Source organism: Gordionus sp. m RMFG-2023, chromosome 2 (assembly GCF_954871325.1).
Source record: "Gordionus sp. m RMFG-2023 chromosome 2, tfGorSpeb1-WG-v2, whole genome shotgun sequence".
Lineage (NCBI taxonomy): Eukaryota > Metazoa > Nematomorpha > Gordioida > Chordodea > Parachordodidae > Gordionus > Gordionus sp. m RMFG-2023.
In genome coordinates this window covers 31,086,891-31,107,995 of record NC_088776.1, presented here as the reverse complement: position 1 = coordinate 31,107,995, position 21,105 = coordinate 31,086,891, and the positions used below count along the sequence as shown (strand labels likewise).

Sequence of the window (21,105 nt, the reverse complement as noted above, 5' to 3'; positions counted from 1 at the left end):
GAGGTTATCTCGGTAATATTACGAGAAATTGAAGTATATGTATGTATATGTAATGTAAGTTAAACTAGTTTAATGTTCCGGCTGTCGGTAATAAACAAGGGAAAAGATTGAAATTGTGGTAATATATGTATTGTAAATGAGTAAAAGTGTAAAAAAAGAAAAGGAATAGAAAAGTTGTAATTCATTTTGGGAATACATTTTTGTTCATAGCCTTATAGGATAAATCATGGTTGTTGAACATGGGTATTGGTACTGGGAAAATATTTTTTTTTTAAAGTAAAAAAAGATGTAATTAATTGAAAGTTTTTGTTTGAGTTTTTTTTTTCCTTTCCCCCCCTTTTCTCTTGTTTATAATTTAATGGTCTGTGTATGTGTGGAATACCGTAAAAGGAAATAGGAAAAGTTTAAAACGTGTGTGTGTTTTGGAACGCAATTATGGATCGATTTTGTTTTTGTGTATGAAGTGAATTTTTTTTAAAAAAAAAGAAAATTAAATAACAAAAGTGTTTAGTTAATTTAAATTTTTTTTTTGTAAAAGATTTTTTTTTAATTATAAAATTATTTTTTTTTCCAATTAAATTTCCCGAAATATTAAATTATACTTCTTTTATTAAATTGAAGTTTTTGTTGTTATAAAGTCAATTTTTTTTTAACAAGAAATCATTACTACCATTTTCTGTAAATTAAAATAAAGAGAAGGTCAACGCATATTCTTGAACCAGTAAATTATATTTTTTTTTATTAAATTGAAGTTTTTGTTGTTATAAAGTTTTTTTTTTAAGTCATTACTACTAATTTCTGAAAATCAAAATAAAGAAAAGGTCCACGTATAGCCTTGAACCAGTTATCCACAAATATTTTATCACTTTCGAGAAATGGAAACAATATCCCGTTTAGTAGACCTGGGAGATTTTTATCTCCAGGTCACCTTAATCAAGAAGCACGATGGTATGACCCTGGGAGAAGGACGCCGGAAGGAAAATCAACCACCGACGTATGGGAGTAGACGGAAGAAATGTTATAATTGTCAGGGAGAGGGTCATCTCAGACATCAATGCACGCAACTACCCAGGGATCGTGTACCTATGGGGCTGTTATCGGAAAATCCGCGGGTAGAACCATATGAAGGAAAAAAAATGATATATAACGAGATGAGTGTAGAGCAGCCGACAACTTCTGTTCTTATGGGACCGGCCATACCTGCGGATAGGTGTCCTCAGAAAAGATCAAGTTATAATGATGGACTGCCACAATTAGGGAATTCTCGCGGACATCGAGAAGTGGATATGTTGCAGAGAGCTATGGCTACAATAGCTACTGAGGTTCTACCGACGACTAGCGCAGGGGATTTTTGGAGCAGTCCCATGTCGGCTTAGGGTGAGGAATATTCATTGAACATGAAGGTGAGCATGAACATTTTTTTATACATGTGGAAAAAGATTTTTTTTTGTTTATCGACATGAAAGTTTTTTTTGTTTATCGACATGCCCTGATCCCATAAAGGGGTGGCATGTCGTATTTGTAAATACGCGAACATTTTATATTTTTTACGGGAAATGCCAATCAACCGATTAAAATAAGGTTGATTGGAAATTAAATTAGATGTAATAAGATATATTATTTATTCATTATTATTATTTTTTTTGTGTTTAAAAAAATAGATTTTTCTTATATGTGTAAAATTAATGATTTTTGTATTTTAAAAAATTACGAATAAAGGAATTCTTTAGTATTTCTGAGTTTAGTAATTCTGCATATTTGTTGACAGTTTTTTTAGTTTCGAGAGTTTATTTAAGTTGTTTCTGTTTTTTCTCTTAGTTGGTGTTTAGGATTTTTTTAGTGTATAAGTTTAGATTTCGAGTAAAGTTTTAAGTTTTTTTTTTTAATAGCCAATTTATTTTTGCATTAGTAAATTATTTAATTACGCATTATGCGATATTTTTCAAAAAAATGATATGGTATGCGCTGAGATTAGGGAGAATCGCCAAAATTTTTATATTATAACTTAGAAAACCAAGAGAAAATATTGACCAAGAAGAGATTTATGTGATTGTTGCGGAGAAAGTTAAATTATGTTGAGATTTGCGAGCCTCGAGTTGCTTCTAGACAAACAAATAGCGTAGACTCAAATGAGGCTCACTATAAAATAACCGTTTAATTCCACTTTTAGATACAATTTTGACTTAAATAATAATCAATTTGTGATCCATTAAATGGCTCTAGCTAATTTATAAATAGCATTAACGAGGAAATATTAAATTTTGATGAAGAAAAAATCATATATTTGACTCAATTTCATTCAGAGGATAAAAATATATCTGAAGGCAAATAAATAGAATTTAATTATTGGTATGAAAGATTAATTTAGTAATAAACCTCCTAAAACGCAATAGAAGTACTTTAAAATATATTTTGGAGTTTTTTTAATTATATAAATATTTTAGTAAGAATACAAGCACAAATGAAAGGTCATTTTCTTCATCACGGAGGATAAAAAACTAACTCAGAAGTACGCATCAGAAAATCGTTTGAATAGACTAACTATGCTTAATATACATTGAGATTTTAATTCCCTATGCAAAACAAATTATTGAAAAGTTATGCAATGGCAAAGATTAATTTTCAATTATGAACTAGATTTTGATAAACTTTTTATATCATTATTTAATGTGTAATTCTATATTTTAGTGTGATTTACATACCGGGTTATATATCTATTTTTAACAATATTAAATTCGCTTTTAAATATTTTGTATTTTCCAATATTTAATTATTTGTGATCGAAATTTTCATCTTTTAAAATATGCTTGATTATGAAAATTTTATAAGATTAGTTGTAATAAAGTTTTAATATTCCAAAAATAATCATTTCAATTTTAAAAAATCCCCCCTACCTCCCTTCCACCGCGTAGAAAATTCCTTAAACGATTACAATATATGATTTTTTAATCCCAAGCGCCAAGGTTGAGCTATTGTTTAGTATGAATTTGGAAATAGAAATCAAAGGCTGTCCCACAATCATAGCGCTGTCGTTTTCAATTTTTTAAATATAATATAAAAGAAATGATGTATTTTTATTTAGTACAACGTCTCAAAAGTAACGTAGTTACTAGAGGCGTTACCTTTTTTGAAAAAATAGAACGACTTTCGTTACAAGAGGTAACGAGTCAGGCAACGAGTTTCTTTTTTGAGTAACAGTAACGCAAAACGTTACTCACTATAAATTTTTTCTTAAAAAATATGGAAAAAGCATATTTTGTGTATTATAAAATTTTTTTTATTTATTTTTAAAATTTTATAAATAATTTAAGCAGATTTTTAAGTTAGATCAACCACCAAATTCATACATTTTTATTTTAAATTTTCTTTGTTAAATTTATAGTCAAGATTGTTAATCTAATTATTATTGAATCAATCAAGATATGTTAATTTAATTCTCTAATATCATAATTTATTTATAAAGAATATTATGTCAATTGTACATATTTCTCCAGATGAAGATATTTAACCTGCCCTGATCCCAATATGAAACATTTTTTACACCAATAAAAATATTAAGAGCACATAGTCTACGTAAAATTGTGCCCCAACTCAATTATTTCCTTAATGTGTAAAAAACATGGGCAGTCTCGAAATTGTGCAGCCATTTTGGAAAAAATAGAAAGATATCTTATTTTAAACCGGTTATAACAAGATGATACTCTTTTTATAACTCCGTGAAATTAATAAACTTATGAAGGAGAATAACCAATTTGACGAGTGATAAATCCGAATTGCAGAAATTTTCAGATAATGACAAGTCGTTCATTTATATGTTGTACGGTTACGGCTCTTTCGATTTTACATTTGGGAATTCTCATTCTCATGATAACTATTACAATATTAAAATTTAAAAAATTGCTTTAAGTAATTTTTTTGTAAGCCACTTATTAATGTATTCCTGCAAGGATAAAAGGTATACAGTTGAAATATTGTTTACAATTTATATTTTGTTTAAATTTATTTTCAATAGATTCGAACACATATATAAAGATGAATATAAAACTATCAGCAATAATTTACCTGCTACTTATATTAGATTAGCTCTGGGTAAAATTATAGGTCCTTATTTCCAGTTTGAGAAAATATCTTGATAAAGAAAAAGCAGACTTTAATTCCATTAAAAATAACATACATTCCAGATTATTTTCTGATAAATATAAAAAAATGTTTGATGGGAATCTGAATGAAGATTCTTTTGAGGATGATCTATTAAGCTTTTTTCAAAATAAGTATTATTCTTTAATTTCTAATAAATTCCAATTAAAATTTTTATTTATGATATGATAATACAACCCTCTTATCCTCTGCGCCATTTGAACGTGTGTTTACCACGAAAAGATGTGTTGAGCTTGAGCACTCTCTTGTTTAACTGATCAAAATTTTGAAAATCATTTATGGTTAAAAATAAATAGAAAATTATTATAAAAATATCTTATCTTATAATATATTATTTTTGTACAATTTTATTTATATTATATATAGGAAATATTTGTATATAATATTTATTTTTTCAAGTAACGAGTAATGCTTTACTTTCTGAATAGCCAGAACGGGCGTTCCTTTTTTTTGACGTAATGAATAACGCGTTTCTTTTTTGAAGTAACGTTTACAGCATTATCGATTTTAAGACATAAAGGGAAATGGTCTAGATATCAATATAAAAGAATTATAAAAATACAAATTTTCCCTAATCATATTTTCCATGGTGGGACTTCAGCCCCAATCCCCCCTTTGCCTAAGCAAAAAATTTTCTTAAAATATAAAATTTTATCTAATCATATTTCCTACCCCCCCAGCCCCCCACCCTCTTGTCTACCCCATTGATTATAAATAGCAAAAAGGAAAGGAAATTAAATTAAATTTAAAAAATATGAATGAAATATAAAGTGTAAATAATCAAAGTATATTAAATACATCCGAAAATTTTCGATAAAAGATCGTAAAATAAGCCTGCTTAGACACATTTTATTTACTAAATTACAAACATTTTTTATTTTAAAAAATATAATAAAAACAGCTGATTATTACATTATTTTTTTAAAATAAAATATTTAAGCATGCCCTAGATCATAAGGTGGGAATTCTTTTTTCTTCCAAATAAAAGAGTATTTTAATGGATTATTTAAGCTTAAAATATTTTTCTATAGATTGATGAATGCAGATTTTTTACTTATTATATAGTTTTTGTAATTAATGTAAAGATTCCCTAATATTTAATTATATAACTAAACATAATATTCTTAAAAAATGATTGGGTATAGTAAGAATATATGTATCTTTATGACAAGCGGAAAAGAATAATAGAGTTAAACGTATAATTTTAAAAAATTTAAGGTAAATAAATAAAAATAAATAAATAATAAAAACAAAAATAATATTTATACTCGCATTCGAAATTATATAAGGGAAGTTCGTAAAATTTCTTGAAAAATTAATATCAAAATATAAATATAATCTATTTCTTTTTGAAGAAAAAGCTTGATGGATTGGATTGTGATTCTTTTTAAAGTAAAATAAAAATTTATATAATTTATATTCTCACTTTACTACTTTATTTAATTATATTTAAAATTTTAAAAAGCAAAATATTTAAATTTAACTAAGGCCTAAACCTGATTTATAAGATCAGTGACGTGACCCATCCCCACAGTGGCGTATCCAGGATTTTCTTATAGGGGGGAAAAAAAATTTTGGGGGCTTCGCCCCCAAACCCCTTTTATCTGACCTTCGGCCAGCTTTCACCCGGCCTTCGGCCGGGTCTTATTTAGCTATTCTATTCTATTAAATTATTTATAATTTAATAATAATTATATTTCTATTTTTAACTATTATTTACTAATTTGTGCTTATGGATAGGATATTACAAGCCTCTTTTTTATTATTTCAAGTTAGGTATATTATATTTAATAAAGTTTTTTAAATGTAAAGTTGAAATAAAGTGTAATGTCATTTTTTTTATAAAATTTGCTTTAAAAACTAGCCTCAGCTTAAATTCTCATACAATATAAGTAGAATATAATTTTTTTATTGAAAATACTAATAGTAGTGTGTTTAAAATATTGACTAGAAAATAATTAAATTAACAAGTTTTTTTAACTTCTTATCAAATACAAGATTTTTAATTATTTCATTTGTCGTTGGAACCAAATCTCTGTGTATATTTAACAGAGCTAACCCATTTAGCCGAGATTCAGTACTTCGTAAATATGTTTTCAACCTTCTCAAGTTGGAAATCCTTTCATTCGTACATGTTGTAATAGGCAAACATGCAAGAATATAAAACAACTTCGAAATATTAGAAAATTAAGCCAAGGTTTCTTTACACCGATTGAGCGCATAGCATGCTCAGGTAAAATAGCTAAACGTATAAATATTTATACCACAATTCGAATTCACTGATTAAATTTATTTCAGTATCAATCTCTAGGAATAAAATTTTTCTAAATATTTAATTTTACCAATAGTGCCATTAGAAAATGAAGAAGGATCTTTGGGTAGTAAAACTTGAAGATTGCTAAAGACTTGTTTTTTATCTAAAACCCCTTTTATTTGCGATAAAAAAGTATCTAAGAATGGGATGAAAATGGATATTTTATAATATTCTTCAGTTGAGCCAATATTTATTTTCATCTCAATAATGGCCTAGGTGCTAGACGAGGTTTAATTAGTGTTATATCATAAAATTTAGCCTTCGATTCAACGTCTAGATAAATATTATGAAAATATTTATCTACATTCATTCTTATTGTATCTACCTGTTCATGTATATTTTCCGCCAAATCAATAATCTGAACCAAATTTAAATTTGGTTTTTGTAAATTTCTACAAAGTAGTGAGCTAAAAATAATTTATTGATGCAACTAGCAGCAATGATAAACTCTGATTGATCAATTGAATTCAATAATGATATCGCTGCTGACGACACATTACTTTTTTTCATGCTCAGCCTTATTTATAAATTATCGTTTGATTTCAATCTCTTTGACTAAATATTTTTCCATTTTATTAATTTTGAATAATATGTTGGAAAATTGATATTCAAATATTTGTAAAATTTTGATTGGTGGGAGGGGGGGGGGGGTGGGGGTAAAATTTTTATTAGCTTAAAATGATATTTATGAAAATAGTCACATTTGCGATGGGGGGGGGAATTTCCCCCTTTCCCCCCCATTGGTTACGCGCCTGCATCCCCATACTATCCATTTCCCTTTTGTCCAGACTACACCCTGGTTCCTGGCAGGGGCGGACTAAGAGAAAAGACCGTATAGAACGAAAGTTCGAGAGGTCCCTAAATTTTTTTTATAAATTTATTCTCGATTAGAGCTTTTTTTACTTGTACATTTTAATTTCTCTTATAGAGTTTTAAAGCGTTTAGTGATCTTCATTGCCTATTTCAAGCTCGGCCCAAATTTTTTTTATTTGTTCCAAAAAACCCGACCCTAAATAAAAATTATTTGTCGGCCTGGCCCAGCCAGAATATATTTAAATATAGAAAAATTTAATATTTTTTAATTGTAAAAAAAAGGTTCCACAATGACAAATATCGACGCCTTGTTTCTTGCGAATTTTAAAATATAACTTCAAAAAACTGAGTGATATATTTAAAAATTTAGCCCGATTTTTTAAGAAAATATTAAGCCTGATTTAGCCAAACCCTTTTAGGGCAGGATACGGGCGAGGATATGCAGTTCTCTATTATAATTTTAAAAAATTAAATATAATTTTAGGAGCGTATAAAACCTCTTTTAAGAGTTTAAATGATTAAAGTTTTGAAAATTTTACAATTTTTTGGTCTTATTTTTCTATAAACTTATCTCATGTTTATTGATAAAGTATATAAGTTTTCGAATTAAATTTATTTGATCATACTTTTTATGAAAAAATTATTATTAATAAAATTTCTCGCTTTAGCTTAATAAATAGTCAAGAATTTTATTAAGTCAATTGCTCTACTAATTAACGTCCAGCTGGGCTTAACAAAATTTATACTAGGATGGTGGTGGGGTGGGGGTTACGAAATATTTTGCCCTACCTTTGGTCGGTCCCTATAAAAATTTATTATATATTTTTTATTTCTCCTTAATTATTTTTATTTCACTTTTTTAAATATCTTTATATAATCTCCATTTAAGTTGGCTGAAAAATTGGGCTCACTAATTTTAAAATCTTTGTAAATATTTCGTGATTTGTTAATGTTTATATGAGTGCTATAACTAGACCTGTGATGACAATTTAGATGAGCGGCGTGCTAGGCGGCGCTGCATTTATAATTTTTAAAATGCTGCTTAATTATATTTATACTTTATTAACATTTTGATTATCAGGTGAGGCAGATTGCATTGCACCAACAGATCAATTAATATGAGAACCTTAGCGTTATATTTCCCTACCAGCTGTCACAGCATATTAATTATGCTAGAAAGTACGTAGTGTAAACAATATAAATAATGTTATAAATAAAATTGGAGAACAATCCTTAAAACCTTATAATAACGAATGGATATAATTGACGAACTTTACACATTATTAAATTTATTCAGAGAGTCGGTGGAATTCTTTACTCCCAAATAAGATCAACAAAAAATTTAGTTATTATTTCGCAGTGAAATAGAAACACATATGTAAATCAATAAATCTGATTGCTCAGATATCATTTGCATAAAAGAAAATATGCAAAAAAGCGTTACCATAGGTTTCTAATTACCGAACTTTAAGTTATTTATTTTATATTATATTTTTAATAATAAAATTATTTTTAAACATTAGATATTAGCGATACTAATTGATCCGAGATTTAAAAATCTTAAAATTGTTTCAGAATATTTAAATCCGAATTCTACAACATCATTGCAATTTTTAATTAAACATTTAAAACTTTTAACATTATAGAAATGCACAGAGTGAGATTCAAGTTGAAGATAACATCCAGTTCATATATAGCTAAAATAGCTTTTAAACATTCCCTACCAAGCAACAATTATAACATTAGCGATCTAGAACAATAATGCCATCTTTTGCTCAGTCAATATAGTATATCAGAAGAGGATGAATTAAAATTGTGGAAAAAAGCGACTGGAACTACATAGGCTTGCTAATTTAGCTAAGAAGGTTCTTTATATACCTGCAACCAGTACATCCAGGGAAAAATATTTTCCACAGCTGGATTAATACTCAATGCAAGACTTCTTTATGTCACGAATCTTGATATAATACTATTTATTCATGACAGTTGTATTATTACTAAATCTGATTTCTAATTTATTATAATTCTTACGTTATATTTTGCTTGCATTCCAATTTAAATTTGTTTTAATAAAAATCAAAATGCAATTTCTTACTCTTTTTCTGAGAATGTGAAAATACATAAATTTAAATAGGAGTAAGACAGGAAATTGTTTAATAAATGAATTAAACTATATTAACAATGTTTTAATACTAAGAGCGTCCAAATAAATTTAAAAAAATGTAATCCATTGTTGAATTATAAATTAAATTCAATAAAAAAATTTTAAAATAAATAGCGCGCGAACGCCGATGAAAAAATTAAAGACCGCCGCCTTCAATTGAGGCTTGGGAGTACAGGTCTAGTATAACCAGTTTAGTAGCGAATATAAAATTAAATTATTCGTAAAAAATTTTTGGCTAACCTTAGGATTAAAATGGGATTGAATCAGCTACTTATGAAAGGCTTATATTAGTTGGAATTGGAACTAATTTGCTGTCAAAAAATCTCATTTCTTATAAAGAAGAAACAATAAGAAAAACTCCTTGCCTTAAATGCTGCATATTTAGCTAAAGTAATAGTAAACAAGCAAATGTAATGACAAATTAGCATATTTCGCATAAAAGTGCCAAAAGTCTAAACTTGTTATTAAACGAGCACATTTAGCAAATGTAATAAGTAGTAAATGTAATGGCAGTTTATCAATTTCTCCTAAAAGTGCGAAAAAACCAAACTTGATATAAAATGGTAATATTTAGCAAATTTAATGAAAAATGTTAAAATGTAATAGCAATTAGCACATTTCCTAAAGACCAAGTTACATATAAAACGGGGCAGTATAAATAAATTAATATATAACCAACTGTTTCGCCCTAAAACCCTAAATATTTATGGAGTAAATAACCATATAATTCTTATATTTACTATTAAATATGCTTATTTACTGTTAAACCCATTTTCTATTAAATTTAGTCTTCGTACTTTTAGGTGAAACGGTTATACAACAATTTGCTATTTATATTTATTAAATTACAAAAATATGCTAATTTAATATAAAGCATATTTGTTCATTTGCTATTACATTTGGTCTTTTTCCCACTACTAGTGCTAATTTTCTTGCTCATTTACCATTAAAGTTTCCCATTAAATATCAAATTTATCCATAAACGCTTTTCAGCACTTTTAGGCAAAATACCATAGGCGAAGCGCGCATCTTAACCCTAGGAACATAAGAGCGTTTGAATGCCTGATGTGTTAAACGATAGAAAGGCCAAAAATTGAGCGTTTTTAGATAAATTCCTAAAATTTTAATATTTTAAACGTTTGCACATGAAAAAATTTATCGCCTGTCTACTAATTGTTATTAATTCCAAATAATTTTAATTTAAAGTAGGGGTGTACCGATACCACTTTTTGGAGGCCGATCCGATATTAGATTGATATCGGCCGATTACCGATCCCATATCATATCTAATTTTGTATTCTGCAAATATACCAATGGTTTTAATTTTTAATATACTTTTCATTAGTATAACATCTATAATTTAACTATACCATTACTTATGTCATTTAAATATATTATAAAGATCAGTTATCGTTTATATTCAGTTCAATTGCAATTCTAAAAGTATATAAAATATTTTTATTGTTAAATCACTTTTATAAATAAGTAATAACATTAATTATATACATTTTTTTTTCTCTTTAGCTTTCACCTTTTCTGGTGGTAAGCTCCTTCAACATTTCTCTTCACTTTGTGTTATTCGTACAATCTTTTTTATCTAATTTATACTTCTTTAACTTTATGGCCCCATTAAAGTTTTGGCTAGTGTTGTTAAACGGCTCGTTTTGAGCCGATTTTTAAAAAAGCCTAACTCAATATTTCATCTAGATTACGCAAGCCTGAAGATTTTGTTTGTACCAGGGTTGGCAAGTCGGTCAATTGACCAGTCAAATTCAGTCAATTGACCGGAGGAGTATTTGACACGGTCAAATACTCTAAAAAATTTAAAGGAAAAATAATTAAAGATATGTTTAAAAAAAGGAAAAACGATATAAATACATGTGATCACATTGTTTGCTTATTTTTTGGGCCCACAATATCAAGTGGAGAATCTCACTATTAGTGAATTTAATGTAGTATGTGATATAATTCAACAATTAGCTATTTTACAAGATAGTGATGACCAAAATATTTTAAGTGAAATAATTAATTTTCAGAAGCAAAAACAGCATGTTTATAGCAAATTATGTGAAAAGTAGTAATTTTCTGAAACAATCAATTCCGACCTCAAGTCAATAGATTAAACTTTCCTACCATGCCCATTAAGAGATTAATAATTCCTAGTTCTACTTCTTCTTTAGAAAGAAATAGGTCGATTGGGTCAATATTTTTATGAAAATAGAAATCGATTGAAGATCTAAGGCATCAGAAAAATTGATTAAATAAAGAAAATGATAATATTGAATATGAATCAGAACAAGAATCTTCTACGGATAGCTAAACGTTAGTCATTTAATGACAATGAATTTAAAAAAATTAATATTATAGATTCATTTTACTATTATTTTCAAAATAAAGTTAATATTAACTTAAAAAAACATATATTTGAATTTGACCATATTTGACCGGTCAAATATCGGTCAATTGACCGAAACATATTTGACCGGTCAAATACACAACCCTGAGAGGAACCAAGGTTTGGACATCTATTAGCGAAATCTCGAGGATTTTTAAAAATCGGCTCAAAACGAGCCGTTTAACAACACTAGTTTTGGCCTTCCTCTTTTACGTTTGCCCATCACTTCCAAACTCAACCTTATTTCCTATGTAGTTCATAGGCCTTCTCATTGTGTGCCCATACCACCTAAGTCTGTTTACCATTAACTTAGTCTTAATGGGCACTACCTTTAAACTACTTAGTATTCTTGTACTGCGCACTTTATTCTTTCTTGTTACCCCAGCAATCATCCTCAGCATTCTCATCTCCATAGTTTGTAGACTTCTCTCATCTGATTCCTTGGTTGGCCATGTTTCCGAACTATATAAAATAAATTTTTCCCTTTAATTCGTGTGGGATTCTTTTGTCAAATAGCACTCCAGATAAAGATCTCCACTTTAACCACCCTTGATTAATTTTACTCTTTATCTCTTTTTCTATTGTGTCGTTTGTTTGTATAGTGAAGCCCAAATATTTGCAGCTTTCAGTTGCCGATATCTGCCATTCATTTATATCAATACTCTCTGTTTCATCTCCTATCACCATATACTCCGTATTTTCTCTATTTACTTTTAGTCCATGCTTTTCTAGGATATTTATCCAACTCACTAATCTTTCTTTCATTTCATCCTTGGATTCGGCAAGTATCACAATATCATCTGCAAATATCATATTCCACGGGACTGGTTGAGGTATAGACTGTGCTAATACATCTATTACTGTAATGAAGAGAAGTGGACTGAGAGCTGATCCTTGATGAACTTCTTCAGCTATTGTGAAGCCTGCTGAAGTACCTGTTGTGCTACGGACCATTGTTGTATGGCCCATATACATATCCTGTATTATTCTTATAAATTTTCGGGAATCTTTTTGTGGCGTAGCGCCCACCAGATAAGTTTTCTTGGGATTCTATCGAAGGCATTTTCTAGATCAAGAAAACCATGTGTAGCTTTTTGTTCTTTTCCCTGTATTTTTCACTCATTTGCCTAATTGCGTGAATAGCATCAGTTGTTGATCTTCCAGGCATAAAGATCTATATACATAATAAGTATTAAACAAATTTATTATGAAATTTGAAATAAATATTTAAAATAATATTTAACATTAATATTATATCGAAGATTTCTTTTTAGAATTACCAAAATTCAATTTATCAGAGGTCCGGCGATGGTAACTGTCAATATCACCAGCTTCACTAAAAACAGAATCTGAAGAGATTATCGCCCACTTTTATAAACAGAATGCGCAAAAAAATAACAATGCAAAATTTTTATTTATTAAATAAATAAACATAAAAATGAATTTCGATTTGATTTATAAAAATAAATGATTTTAGATATAACCAATGACATATATAATACCTAGACTGACGATTCATTTATTAAAATGCATTTTTAAGCGTCGTTAAAAGCAAATCAGCTGGACCCGCCATTTTGGTAACACATATAGTAATTATTCTCATGTTAAAAAAAAGTACTTTTAAATTGATAACTTTCTTCCTTATTATCTCGATGATCCGGTAATTCTTTAATAAAGTTTGCATCAGATATAGGAATAAATTAGGCTCTCGTTTAAAATTTTAATAATGATTAGTGTAACAAAGATGGCGTCTCCAGCTGATTTGCATTGATGTACACTTTTAATGAATGAATCGTCAGTCTAGGTATTATATATGTCATTGGATATAACCTTTTTTTAAAATATTTTAACATTTTATTTTTGTTTAAAACGCCATTTTATATTGGATCGGAAAATTTTATAATTTTGGCCGATGACCGATATTTTAAAATGAGTGAAATATCGGCTTGATCCGATCCGATAAAATATATCGGTACATCCCAATATAATAAATTTTATTAAATGTGTAATTTCTCTATAGTCTCTGGTATTTTCTTAGCTTTTAGTGTTAGCAAAATATTGAATCAATATAAAGACAGAAATGTTTATTAAGACTTTTTAATATAAATTAACAATATTAAAAATAATTTTTATATAAGTTTATTATGCCAAAAAAAAATAATTCTAGAATTAACAAAATATAAAATCATTTATAACATTAAAATTTAGCTAGATCATTTATATCAACTGTTGTTAAGTTGCTTTGCTAGCACATCCAGCGGCATAATTTATGCACTCTCTAGTTTACAAAGGAATAAGATGCTACTGTCATATCATGTTCCATGGATTCTACTTTAACGCAATAACATTCAGCATTACCAATCTTTGTTCATTGGTTAGATAAATCAGGCCAAGAATAGTCATAAACTTCTCAGTATAGAATTCATTAAAATGATGATTTTTTTCAAAAAAATCCAAACATGATTTATATTGGGATTTCAATCAATTTGATCTAATAATACAAACCCTGCAATAGATTGTTGTAAGCTTCAGTATGGAGATTATAACTAAGCAACAGGTCATACAGACAAATTAATTAATTTTTGCATTTATTACATTGAGACTCATTATTCGATTCCAATTCTATATTTTTTGGGGGTATTTGCAGAATTTTTTTTCATATATCCTAACAAACGAAATTAATTCTTGTCTGAGAATATAAACTAATTCGTCTATTATGTCTAGAAATTCTTTGATACATTCATTATTGATATGCCAAAATTTATTTGGGTGAAAATATAGCATATCTCCAATGAAACTCTTATTTTTAGAAAATCTCTATATAATTGATTTTTGGTTAATTATAGGCAAAAATATCCCAATCTATAAAGATCCTTAGGATTATTAAGTCTCCCATCATTACATTTATCTTTATATAGTAATTAAATTCCATGATAATATATTCAGCTAACATTTGATCAATGAATATTTCATGTAAGTTTAATGCCATACTCTTATATTTAATTTGAAATAAAATCCAAATTGGAGATCGCATTGGATCATTCAATGAAAATCGATCAAAAATCGGTCATTTTCGTATACCTCTTTCAAATCAATTTCTTTTTTTGATTCGCGGTAACGCAAAACGTTACTCGGGAAATACACATTTTATTGTATTATAAAATTACTTTTATTTATTTTTAAATTTTATAAATAATTTAAGCCGAGTTTTTAATTCACATCAACCACCGAATTCCTTCATTTTTATTTAAATTTTCAGTCAAGACTACTAATCTAATTAATTTAAATTAATCAATATATGTAAATTTAAATTCATATTAATATTATAATTTATTTTATTAAGAATATTATATCGATTGTGTATTTTCTTCTAGTAAAGCCTTCCTTGGCTTTAATATGAAACATTTTTTACACAAATGAAGAAAACTAAGGGTACAAAATTTAGATAAGTGTAAATTGTGTCTTAACTTAAATATTTTAACCTCAATTGTGGAATAAACGAGCATCCTCCAAATTATGAAAACTTATTGATCTTTATTTAATTATTTAAAACCTTTCTTCACTAACTACATACTTATATCTAGTGTTTTTTTAAGCTCAATTAAAACACGTGCTACCATCTTCTTAATCGCTTCTTATTCAGCTTATTGAATTCCTATATTGTTGGTTATATGTCCAAAATATTTTAATTTTTTTAAAAAAAACATTTCATATTAATATATGTCACACCTATATTTGCAACTCTTTTGAAATTTTATTTAAGATAACTATTAAGGAGAGTGGCCACAAGACGAATCTAGTAATAAATCCAAATTAGAAATTTTAAGATAATGAAAAGTTGTTCATAGAAGAATATTTTATGGCTATATATATATAAATTTATAGGTTATGGAACCTGTTCCTTCGGCTTTTTCGATTTTAGAGAGAGAAGAAAAAATGCACTTGAGAAATCTCACTCCCACAATAACTATTATATTATTTTAAAAATGGCTTTAAATAATTTCATTTTGTAAGCCACTTATTAATGCAATTCTGCAAGGCAAAGATAAAAGGTATGCAGTTTAAGTATTGTCAATTAAATAAATATTATCAGCAATAATTCACTCGCTATTTGAATCAGATTGACCCTCGTAAAACTATATGTCAGCGAAGGAAGGAAGCTACTTATTTCCTGTTTGAGAAAAGATCTTGACAAAGAAAAGGCAAACTTTATTCCTTTAAAAAACGACACATACAGATTATTTTTTAACAAAAAAATGTTCCAAAATGCAATGTATGCTTGCTAATGTTTTAAACGAACACGCTCTTGAATAGAATAGTTTTTTCATTTTTTTTTTAAATTTTCTTATTAAGTTGAAATTTAAAAGAAAAATTATAATTTTTTTGAATTCATAATAATCTGATTTTTTAAAAAATATTTCTTTTTTTACTCAGCATATTTTCCTCTCTGACTAGACTAGTGTTTATTTCATTAATGTAATTTCGTCGATCAAGAATTGGAGAGCTCCACCCGGCATATTTAAGAATGTTGACCTAAGGGTAGATTTTAATTGTCAATAAATAAAAAATAAATTTTTGGCGAAGTCAGAGCACTGTCAATTTTGCGATATTTTCATAATTTTTCTTATATATTGCATGATATTATCACGTTATAATCAATCACCTGTGTTATGCACATTTTTTAAATTTTATAAAATAAAATTGGGAAAAAATCAATTAAATATTGGCATCGCTTTTTATTCAGTTTCAGTTAAATTATTATTTCTATAAATAAGTCTAATGAAGATTTTTTTGACGATGAACTAAGCTTTTTTTAAAATAAAGATTACTCTTATATTTTTAATAAATTTCCCCAATTAAAAATTTTATTTATCCAATATAATACAGCCCTCTCATCCTCTACACCAGTTGAACGTGCGTTTAACACAGCGAAAACTGCTTAGCACTAAGCACTCCTGTTTATCTGATCAAAATTTTAAAAATCATATCTTATTTTATAAAAAAAATTTTGTATTTTATAAATATTAGATATCTTATTATATATTATATTTCGCATAATTTTATTTATATTATATATAGGGGAAAAAAATTTTTAAGTAACGAGTAACATTACTATTTTGTATAGCCAGTAAGTTCTTTTTTCACAAGGTAACGAGTAACAGTAACGCGTTAACATAATGAGTAACGTGTTTTTTTGAAGTATCTAGGGTACATCTTCACTGAAATATTTTAATATGTAACAATTTATATTTTTGCCCATTTACGTCAAAAAATTGTAAAAAAAACTTTAAAAATAATGATTATGACAATTGTCGTTTTTATATGGTACATCCTAATTGAAATTATAATTTAACATGTTAAAAATACATATTTTTGCCCATTAGCGTAAATCTAATATGTTTAAAAATACCGATTATGATAATTGCCATATTTCCAAGGAACATCTTCATTGATTTAACATCTTTATAATATAAATGATATTTTTACCCTTTTGAATCAAAAAATTTCAAAAATCTTAAAAAATAACGAATATGAGAATTGTCACATTAAATTATTTTCCTTAAAAAGATCATATAAAATAACATAAATAAGTTGAATATAAATATTTTAAAAAAAATTATTTAGAAAATCCACCTCTTTTAATATACTTAATTAAGAACGAGATAATTTTACAAAAATGATAAAAAAAACTATAAAAGATTTCACTTAAAAATTATTTATAATAAATTTCACAAAAGAATTCCTCAAAAAAGATATATTTACAAAGAAGATTAAAAAATTTTTTTCAAAATATGTTCAAAAATCTTTTTGAACTTCAAGAAATATGTTTTACTTAAAATCTTGGGCGTGCAAATCACTAATAAATTATAACAAAAATACTATTACAATAGTAGCATATCATTTGTTATTAAAGACATCAAATAATAAATAATATGTTGTTTTCCTTTAAATAAAGGCATTCGCAATATATTTATTGTTTCGCGGTAATGACTTCGCGCAAACATATTCGCGGTGAAAAATTCGCTGTAAAGTGTTTGCGTAAAATGTTTCGCTAAAATGTATTCGTTCTAATAAATTCGTGGTTAAGGTTTCGGGGAAATAAATTTGCGACAATGACTTTGCGAAATTGTCTTTGCTATAAATTTTTCGCGGAGATAAATTCGCAGAATTGGTTTCGCGATTTTACCTTCGCTATAAAAACTTTTCGCGATAAACGACATTCACAAAAAAGAGTTTCGCGATAAATGTTTCGCTGAATTGACCTGATACGAAGGCCACTTCACTTTTCAAAATTTTAGCATTCAATATGTTTCTAATAGAACTCTCAACGTTCTTATTTCCATATCTAATTATTTTTTATTACAATATTTGATAATCAATTTTTTTAATTTAAAAAAAAAATCAATTCTCTAATGGAATAACCATTTTATAATTTGATTCATACTTAGAATCAACAAATATGCTTTGATTATTCTATTTTGCTCCATCCCACAACTCTTGAAAACTCGTGTCAGCGGCTTATTTTTATTCAACGACGCTTCAAAATGCATTTTATTGAATAAATCGTCAGTCTAGGTTAGCCTATAAAAATACTAATCGAATCATTGGATTCGTATTTAATTCGAAACTAAAAAAAAGTAGTAATTATATTTAAAAATTTGTATTTTTTATTTTAAAAAAGGAATTCTTTGGTATCCAATGTTTGGATTCGAATTTCATGAGCCAAAATTTTCAAAAAAGCGGTTCACTTGTAGATGTGGCAATGGGATAAAAATGAAGTTATGTTTGTCAAAAATTTAAATTTAAAATTACAAAAAAACTGATTATTTTGTAAAAATTATTTTTCTGGGATAAAATCTGAATGGATTTAATTGAGTGGTAAAAATTGAAGCAAAATCACGTAATATAGAAAAGGTTAACAAGCTGATATATAAAATCAACTTAAATATTATAGAATTATTTCCCTTTATACGTTTTTAATCAAAATGCTTGAAGTGAAGTAGAAAATAAACAAAAGGCTCCTAATTCTTCCGCTAGGAACATCTTAAATAGGAAAGGTTTTTCCAAGAAAATATGTTTATTTATATTTCAGAATGTTTATAAAATAGTTTTATGAATAAATATTATTCAACGAATAATATATTTTTCGAACCGAATAAAGGATATTTCATTTTAGATATAGTTTAGGTAAGTATCATATGCAATTGGTTAAACCATGCTATATCATTGATGAAATATTTTTTATTAACTGTATAGAGAATAATTTAAATTTTTATTCGAAATATCTTCAACAAATATCTTAAAATTGGTTAAGTCATTCAATTTGTTTTTATTGTAATGCAGGAGTGGTGTCTGGATTAGAGACTACCGGAACTGCGAAATTTTTTAAAAAAAATTATAACGTGCCGGGCAATTCGTACATAAAAATCAGGCAAGTCCTCGCAAATCTCTGATTTATCGTAAAATATTTTGATATATTATTTTGAACTGCAAAACACAATTGATTTATAAAACGGTTGTTGTAAAAATAGATGGCCATCATAGAGGAGAGATATAAGAACTTTAATGGATATTGGGAAAAATTAGATTTAGATATTTAAAATGTACATAAAGAAATGTCGGGTCGGGCAGCTTATGCAAAAATTCTTAACGAAGTTTTGCAGATCTCTATTTGAATAGATTGACTCGAAAATATATTTATCAAGTGACTATCACTATTTAAAAAATAAAATATTTAAATTTGTATACAAATAAATAAGAAAATTATATGAATGAAGGCATAATATATTTTATATAGAAGAATAAGCAGTTTTATTTTATAAACATTACAATAATTTGGTTTTTATCAAAGATGTTACAATTTAAAAGAGAAGCAAATATTTTATATTTCGTATTTGCACATTTTATCTGTTTGTTAGGTAGGGTACCTACACTAAATATGAATGTTTGTATGAAACCTTTATTAGTTAATAATTGCATGTTTATATTGACGATTCTTGGCTTACTTTTCAGCGTTAGATGAAAATAATAAATTCCTTTATAATATCTTTACGAAAAAATTATTTTCGTTTTGTATTTTGTATTATAAAATAATTATATAATGCACTCTATATGATTTTTTTCACCTGCCTTGTCAACTAATTTCTTTTTTTTTAAAATTAACTTATATTCAACACGACATAATATTAATCTTTTATGATGTTTCTCATCTCAAATTTAAAGATATAAGTTTTTTTTTATAAAATTAATGGCTAAAGATGTTTAATTTTAAAATTTACAGATATATTTGATTCCTAGGTTGGACAGTAATTAATTACGTATACAATTTTTTTTGTAAATATAACTAATTAATTCCATTTAAAAAAAAGAAGTTAGTAATTATAATTAATTATTATATTTTTCAGACATGTTATGGATTAGAGTTATAATTCAAAATTGCATCTAATGATGAAAAATCTTTCCATTTGAGCCTAAATTTTATTCAGAAAATTATTACGCAAGCCTGAAGATTTTGCTCATAGATGGTACAAAGGTTTGGGCATCTATTAGAGAAATCTCGAGGTGTAGGTAATATTTTTCTGGCTAAAATATTAAGTTAGCCGTTTTTAAAAATGGGCTCAAATGGAACGATTTGCATCTAATTCTTTTTCTTATTTAATTAATTTTTATGAAAAACGCTTGATAATTGCAATATTTCATTCATATCTTTGGAGAAGGATAATGAGTGAATCTTAATCTTTAACTTTTATCTTGAACTCTGACGATAACTTCGATAATTGCTATTGCTATTCAAATATAATTTTATATTCAGTAGAAGATAAATCTAAATTGTCAATATTCAATCCAAATTTTATTTAAAATAACTCATAAAAATGATTAAACTACAAGCGCCGCTACTTGCGCCTGCGATCAAATCGTAGAGCTACAATAAACCACTAATAATTTCCTAAAACATGTGAGGTATATCGAGATTTCGTTAATATATGTCTTCTATGTACCATCTATGATCAAAGGCTTCAGGCTAGAGTATTATTAGATTAAATATTGATTTATCAAATTGAAAAGCTTGTTTCGGAATGCAGGCAAATTGAAAATATTATCAAATTTTTTATATATAATTTTGCTGCCATGAAAATAGCAAATTACTTTTCCGTTCTGCCAATTCGCTGCAAAGCTCATGCCGTTGGGTGTAACCTTAATTAGCTCTTAATTTTATCTAAATTGGACTTACTTATATAAAATTGATGCTACTATAGATAG

At 27.0% G+C, this 21,105-nt stretch overlaps 1 long non-coding RNA gene across 1 annotated transcript in view; it reads left to right on the top strand.

The window, feature by feature from the left end:
* The window catches only part of LOC135925188 (uncharacterized), a 47,515-nt gene extending 29,155 nt beyond the window's left edge, over nt 1–18,360 (top strand). Inside the window, exon 4 of the long non-coding RNA XR_010571569.1 lies at nt 18,294–18,360. This is a non-coding gene — a long non-coding RNA (uncharacterized LOC135925188). The remainder of the gene's footprint in view (nt 1–18,293) is intronic.
* The last annotated feature ends 2,745 nt before the right edge of the window (nt 18,361–21,105 follow it).